We start from the raw sequence: 7,623 nt of genomic DNA, 5'->3' as shown, positions 1-7,623 counted from the left end.
AATACACACTTACACTTTCTCAGACCTGGTTTCAACCACCGCACTGCATCATGGTCCACACTAAATAAAATCAGACAGCATAATGAATTAGAGTGAATGTTCATTATGTGACAACGTCCAGTGAAAGGGATGTTAGCGAACTAAGCTTGTTCACCCAAATTTCACTGCGATTTTCTCTGAATGTTGCTTTTAGGAGTACGGACATTCAAATAAGCATAATCTTCTTCAACTATTTTCAGATCTCAATGTATGACACATCACTTGAAAGCTTACAATCCGCATTTTCATAAAAAAAATAATAAGAAATGATCTTGGCCTACTTGTTACCCAAAACACCAGTCCCTGTCACATATCAGAATCAGAATCAGCTTTATTGGCCAAGTATGTATACATACAAGGAATTTGACTTCGATTTGCGTTGCTCAGAAGCGGAAGCGGTCTCGCAAGATCATGGCTGACCCTTCCCACCCTGGCCACAAACTCTTTAAGACACTTCCCCACGGCAAGAGACTGAGGTCTGCCAAGACCAGAACCACCCGCCACAAGACCAGCTTCTTCCCAACCGCCATCAGCCTCACCAACAAGGCCCGGAAACCCCTTCCGCCAAGGACCTCACCAACAACCCCCCCCCCCCCCCCCCCCCACACACACACACACACACCCACACACACACACACACACACACACACACACACACACACACACACACACACAAACTCACTACCTCCTCCTAAACTCAACTGAACCCCCCCCCCCCCCCCCAATAAAACTGGAACTCATATCTAATTTAATGCCTGTTTAACTGGGACTGTAAATCCATGTAAATTCCCTGCACATTTAATGCCTATTTAACTTAGCCTGTAAACTTCATGTACATTCAATGTAAACTCTTATTTAACTCCGACTGTAAATTCATGTAAATCCACTGCCTATTTAATGTCTATTTAACTCAGTCTGTAAATCTCATGTAAATTCAACGTAAATTCATATTTATCATCCACAGAACACTTCACCACTCGTGTACATATTGTATATATTTACTCGATTTGATTGCACTTGCAACTTTGTGATTGTCTTTAGTTATCTTCCTACTTCTTATTAGGGATGCACCGATCGATCGGCACGTGACCGGAAATGGCCGATTTCCACGTGATCGGCCTCGATCGGTGATCTGCGCCGGTCACTCTAAATAGCCGATTCTGTGAGCCGATTTTCACATGACGTGCGCGCACCCCAAAGCACCGAGACAGGCACCCAGCCACCACGCCACACACGCCAGCATACCTTCCTCGTTGTGGATTTTTTTCACCGTCAGTGAAGTAGACAAAGCTCACAGTTTGTCACACATGCAAGTCGAAAATAAGCCGTGGAGACAGAGGTGCGGCTGAGTCCCGCTCGGCTGGAGTCCAGTTTGAGCGGCTCGCTTCACCTCACTGGCCCCTCTCTCTCTGCTCTCTCTCCCCGGGAAGCGGTGCTCCAGCAACCCGCCACCGCGCACAGCCGGCTTGGCGAGGTGAACGTGAGCATTGTGTCCAGTATAACCATTCCCCGACCTGCCTTTTCCATTCCACATCAGCGCTGCTGCCTCAGCCTGTCACTCATGTTGCAACGTGGTGGATACAGGAGAGACTATTTGTTTCGTATTGCAAATAGAACGACATAAGAACGACGGACATAATAATAAAAATGCATCGGACTCACAAGTGTGCAACGTTTTCTGTGCGTGATGATATTTTTTCGGATGGCAGATAAAAATACGCATACCAAACTTCGGACTGTGTGTAAACTCCGCCTGATATTCAGACTGAAGATCGTTACTGTAACTCATAAACTCATTTCCCCTCTACTCAAGAGGACTGGTCTGGAGCCAGTCTATAAACTCCTTGTCCATGGATCATTTTGATGTTCTGTTGCACCTGTTTTCTTTTGGAAAAGTAAATGCATGATAGCTGTGGGATATAGGCTATTGGATTTAATTTAATTTTTGTATTCATTGTATTTGCACAAAAAATCTCTGTCCAGTAGCCTAACCTGGAACACTTTTATTTTGAGATGTGTTTGAGTGAGATGGGCCTACTTCATGCAAATGATAAGAATTGTTTATTTGTTTATTTGGATCCCCATTACATGTAAGAATTGTTATATGAATCTTAATTTTCAAACAAAGTTACAAAAACGTTTGTGTAAGCTGTCAATTGTTGTTTTTAGAAAAAAAAATCGGAATCGGCAAAAATCGGTATCGGCAAGTCAGACTATTCAAAAATCGGAAATCGGAATCGGCCAAGAAAATGGCAATCGGTGCATCCCTACTTCTTATCTCTGTATATTGATGTGACCACTACGCTGCATACAGACACTAAGACAAATTCCTCGTATGTAACTTGCATACTGTGGCAATAAAAGTGATTCTGATTCTGATTCTGATTGATGAGGTCCTGATATAAATCAGGTCCCAGTGGGTTTATATGGTGCTGTAAGGTGATTGGATAAATAAATCCATCAAATGGCACATGCTTTTATTAAGCTGCACAATGAGACATAAAAGGGAAAATAAAGTTGATATAAATTTGGAAACACTGGAAACACAAGTGGGTTTAAATAATAACTCTGAATAATAACCGGGAACAGTCCCAAAAAAGAATTTCAACCATCCTGAACCATCGGAAATTCTAAATGTTATTATTTTATTTTGTTGTTGTCATCTATAGTCTATCTGTCAGCTATATAAAGTTATTAGGAAATACGTTTTTGTATTTTGTACTTAAATATTTGCTTTGCTAAAAAAAACTTGGCTTTAGTTTAATTATGAATTATAAGCTGCTAGTGTTAGGAAATTAAACAGCATAATGTCCTCTCCAGGGGCGGTTTTAGGATGACACCTTTGGGTGGGCTCAGCCCCCAAAGAATGTATATGGTGGACCGCAGCCCCCCTAGGGAGATTTTTTTTTACATTTTAAAGTAAAGAATTATCAATCTGGTGCACTTTGAGATGAAAATGAAGACACTAGATCTATGAAGAAACTTAATCAATTTATCAGATTCACTCTTCTTCTTTTTCTTCTTCTGTGTGTGTGTGTGTGTGTGTACTTCTAGCAGATACAGCTTCTTCTCACAGTTCCTCTGTTCTCCACCTCCACACAGAATCAATAAAACAATAATCTAAGAGTCACTTGAGGTTAATGAGGTACCAAAGAAGTTAAAGGAATTAACTTTATAAACTGTATGCATGGCAACCATGAATAAAGCTAACCTTCACACATAGCAAGCAACACTGCAACAGGCATATCAGTGGCTATTCTAAACATAGGCTACGATTTAACACATTACCAAAATGACTGGCCACTTAGCATTATGCTAGTGGGCATTTGCATATCAACAGACGGACCCATTAACAAACAGCTTAGCACTAGTAGCCTAGTTTGGGGTCATCTCGCCATTCCGAAGTGTCGGCATTCCGATCATTGACTTCTATGCTTTCGGAGAGGCGGCCCTTTTTATCTCCAAAAAATGTTTCGCCATTGCGAAAGATATTAGGTCCGCCATTCCGACATAGTATATTGAGTTATTTAGCTTACAGGGGTGGGAGAGGTTAGGTTTAGGGTTAGGTTCTGGGGGAGGTTAGGCTTAGGCGTGGGGGGTGGGAGAGGTTAGGTTTAGGGTTAGGGTCTGGGGGAGGTTAGGTTTAGACGTGGGGGCTGGGAGAGGTTAGCTCCATTCCGACAATTTTGTCGGAATGCCGGTATTTCGGAGTGCCGACATTTCGGAATGCCGAGGTGTCCCCGCCTAGTTTGACTAGTGACTGATATAGCTATTTCTGATCATTTCGGTGTATTTCTGAAGCACGTCTGCCTGTAACCACAGGGACAAACAAGAGTGCCAGTGCCAGGCAATTATGTAGCCTAGATTTAAAGAGACATGGGGACTTGTTTGACAGGAAAGAAAAAATGTCTGAGAGGAAAGAAGAGAAAAGAAAACAAAAAAACTTGTTTGACAGGAAAGAAAACAACCACACACAAAACGCACGCACGCACGCACGCACGCACACACACACACACACACACACACACACACACACACCCTATCCCTAATCTGCTTGGCATCATTCATTCTCAGTAGCTTAGATTCCGCATGAGGCCGGGCCTGACCTTAATTAGGAATAACAGCACTGTTAGGGGGCTTTCACATCTACCTTGTTTGGTCCGGACTTTCCATTTTGATACAAAACCACCCTCCAATCCAACCTCTCCCAAACAGCCACATCTTGGTCCGATGAAGAGAGGTGGATGTCTCTGTCCGGATCAAACTGGACCATGGTTCGGTTCATTTGTAGCGTGAAAATATTTTTTGGATGGTTCGGATTTTCTGACCAATTACAGGAGGTTCCAGCAGGCTATCAGAGGAAAAAGGAGCCACGGTAGTAGCCTACAAGGAGGAGAGTTTTCAATTGAAATGTGCTCTACTGTACATTTGGTGGGGAAGAAAAATCAGACGATGCTATAAAGTCAACTGAGGGGGGGAGTGACCATATAAATGATAACACTTGCAAGGTATTTTCTGAGAGTACACTCATACTCTCTGAACTTCAACACCCGGGTGTGATTTTTTTTTGTTGAGGAGAGTGAGCCTACACTGCACAAGCATGTGAAACATCAAATTGCCTCCTGGTCCCTGAATAAATAAAAATGCTATTGCAATTGCTAAATTTGCACTGGAAATTATCCAAAATGCCCCGAAACATTTTAATTTTCCCTGTTACTGTGATGTTTCCTATGACTTGTCATAACAATATCGCCCTAAGCCTCTGCTCCATGCCTGATATAGATAATGTTGTTCTTAATGGCTGTCACTGACCAACCCTCCGAGCACGTAGCATATTGACGCTTTGTCCCGTCCCTTGTGCGTCGCTTGTTACTAACATGGTACCCTTGAGCGACCAATGAAACGACTTGGGCTTTCCGACTAAACTCAATGCAAACCCATGGAAGTCATCTTTGACGCTTATGGCAACTGCTCCCCCATTAGCCTAACTGCTCCCCCATTAGTCAACTGCTCCCCCAGACCCTAACCCTAAACCTAACCTCTCCCACCCCCCATGCCTAAACCTAACCTCCCCCAGACCCTAACCCTAACCCTAACCTCTCCCACCCCCCATGCCTAAACCTAACCTCCCCCAGACCCTAAGGCTGGGTGCACACCGGCGACCCAAGCCTTGCCTATGCCTTGCCTTTACCCACGCTTTTAAATAGGCGTCCGTTTTAGTCAACGAGGCTGTGTACACCGGCCGCCTGAGCGTGAACCCTGCGTGTAGGCTACCCACGCCTTGCCTGTGCCTTGCCGATTTTATCGTTTAGGCGTGAGTTCTATTTGCAAGCCGACAAGGCGCGTGAAGGCAGGCTTCTTCTGTCAAGCCATGAAAGAAAAACGCGACAATATCCGTGGGAAATGGCAAAGTCAACTGAATTCCAAAATAAAATGGAGTTACTACAACAGTGTTGAGCAGAGAGAGAGAGCGAGAGAGAGATTGACGGGTGGCTATCACGTTGGGCTTTCTCCCCGTTGGCAAACACATTTTCAGGAGAGAGAATAGCGACCGAAGAAGCAAGATGGACAATGTTGTTGTGCCAGCACATATTCTTGCAAGATTACCTCTCTAAAATGTCCGATTATAGTCAGACCTGGTTATACATATCCAGCATCAATAGAACATTAAATATCGCCTATTTGACCTACCCATGATAATTCGGGACCACACGTGAAAAAATACAGTCGGGAGAGAGGAGAGGCGCTTGTGACTCGGCTCAGGTTCAGCATGGAATAGGCGTGCGGTGTGATCGCAAAAGCGTGTAATAGGTTTCACGCCCAGCTCAAGGTCTGCAGGCGTAGGCGTGGGTTGAGGCAAGGCAAGGCATAGGTTCTCTGTGTGAACTAAGCGTAACCCTAAACCTAACCTCTCCCACCCCCCACGCCTAAACCTAACCTCCCCCTGGACCCTAATGGGGGAGCAGTTGACTAATGGGGGAGCAGTTAGGCTAATGGGGGAGCAGTTGCCATAAGCGTCAAAGATGACTTCCATGGGTTTGCATTGAGTTTAGTCGGAAAGCCCAAGTCGTTTCATGGGTCGCTCAAGGGTACCATGTTAGTAACAAGTGACGCACAAGGGACGGGACCAGAGGTGTAGTGCTATCTTGAGAAGTGAGGGAACGCACCTATTTGCGGAACACCCCCCTCCCCCAGCACACGCACAGGTCCCCCCGCACGCACACACACTACACTGACATACACACATAATTTATTGTGTCCTCTAGACACTGCAGAAGTAGCCCATGACAGAGTCAGTTATCACAAACAGCTAAGCTAAACAAGTCTCAAGCATCACACAAGTTGCACAAGGCTGCATAATTGATCATTTGGCACGGCGGCTGGCATTTTTAGCAAGTAACTTACCATTTTGTGGCGAATTCTGGCGATGCAAATTGCAATCTGGTGATTAACGCTAACTTTTGATTAGCGTTAATTGAAAATAAATCTCTGTAATGTAACGTGCACTCCATAGTAAAATGTACACCGCTTGCGCATGTGCAGAAACTGAGAAACCGGACCGGTGTGCTTCCGTGTGTAGCTGATTTGGCCCACCCATTTACTGTTAGGAACGATATGATTGCCAAAACAGCTTTTAACATTGTTTCTAAATGATTGTAAACGTACCTTTTCGCAACTGGTCCGAAAAATGAAAGGATGTTTGGCTGCCTTTTCATCTTTACTTGTTATCTCGTCAGGTACTGGGAGAAAAAAAACATTTTGATGCTGAAAATGACACTACTAGCTAGTTAAGGTGGACCGGTGGAGTGTTTCCCTCTTCCTTCAAGCCACGAGTTGATACCATGTGAATCATTCAGCCCACCTTAAATATTAGTTAAGGTGGAATGTTTCCTTCTTCCTTCAAGCCACGAGTTGATGCCATGTGAATCATTCAGCCCACCTTAAATATAGACGAATGACAACTTTGTCCAGATTCACTCGTTTTATTGGCTCCACATACACACACACGTTGACACACACAAAACACTGCTTGGAGAAGTATGGGAACGCCGTTCCCACGCGTTCTGCCGGGACTACACCTATGGACGGGACAAAGCGTCAATATGCTACGTGCTCGGAGTGAGAATGTGTTGCAACCCACTGACACTTGCTCTGTCACATTCCAGAAGCAGTGCACCTTATGCCGTAACAAAGTTCAGTTATTTGCTATGGCAGCCAGCTGGCAGCTGAAAGGGTTTCGTGTGGGAGTATCACCTGAAGATTCCTGCCACTGTTAGTTTCTGTCTTGTCTTTGTTTAATCTGCCAAGGACCTGTCATGGCCCAGATGCCAATTAAATATCACTGCATCTTTGTCACTTTTTATTTGGTCTTACGTGAGAACAGACAAAAGAGCTTCCTCCCTTTGGCATGATTCAATGCAACAATGCAACACTGTTTCATACAAACCCCATAGGCAGCATGCTGTTAGATGATGCTGTAGATCAGTGGTTCTCAACCTTTTTGAGCCGTGACCCCCCAAAACATCACAGTTGAGCAAATGCAAATGCATTCACAACACACACAACTGCCGGAGTGACATCACT

Source organism: Poromitra crassiceps (assembly GCF_964638095.1).
Source record: "Poromitra crassiceps genome assembly, chromosome: 16".
NCBI lineage: Eukaryota > Metazoa > Chordata > Actinopteri > Beryciformes > Melamphaidae > Poromitra > Poromitra crassiceps.
Note: the sequence above shows the minus strand (reverse complement) of the source record.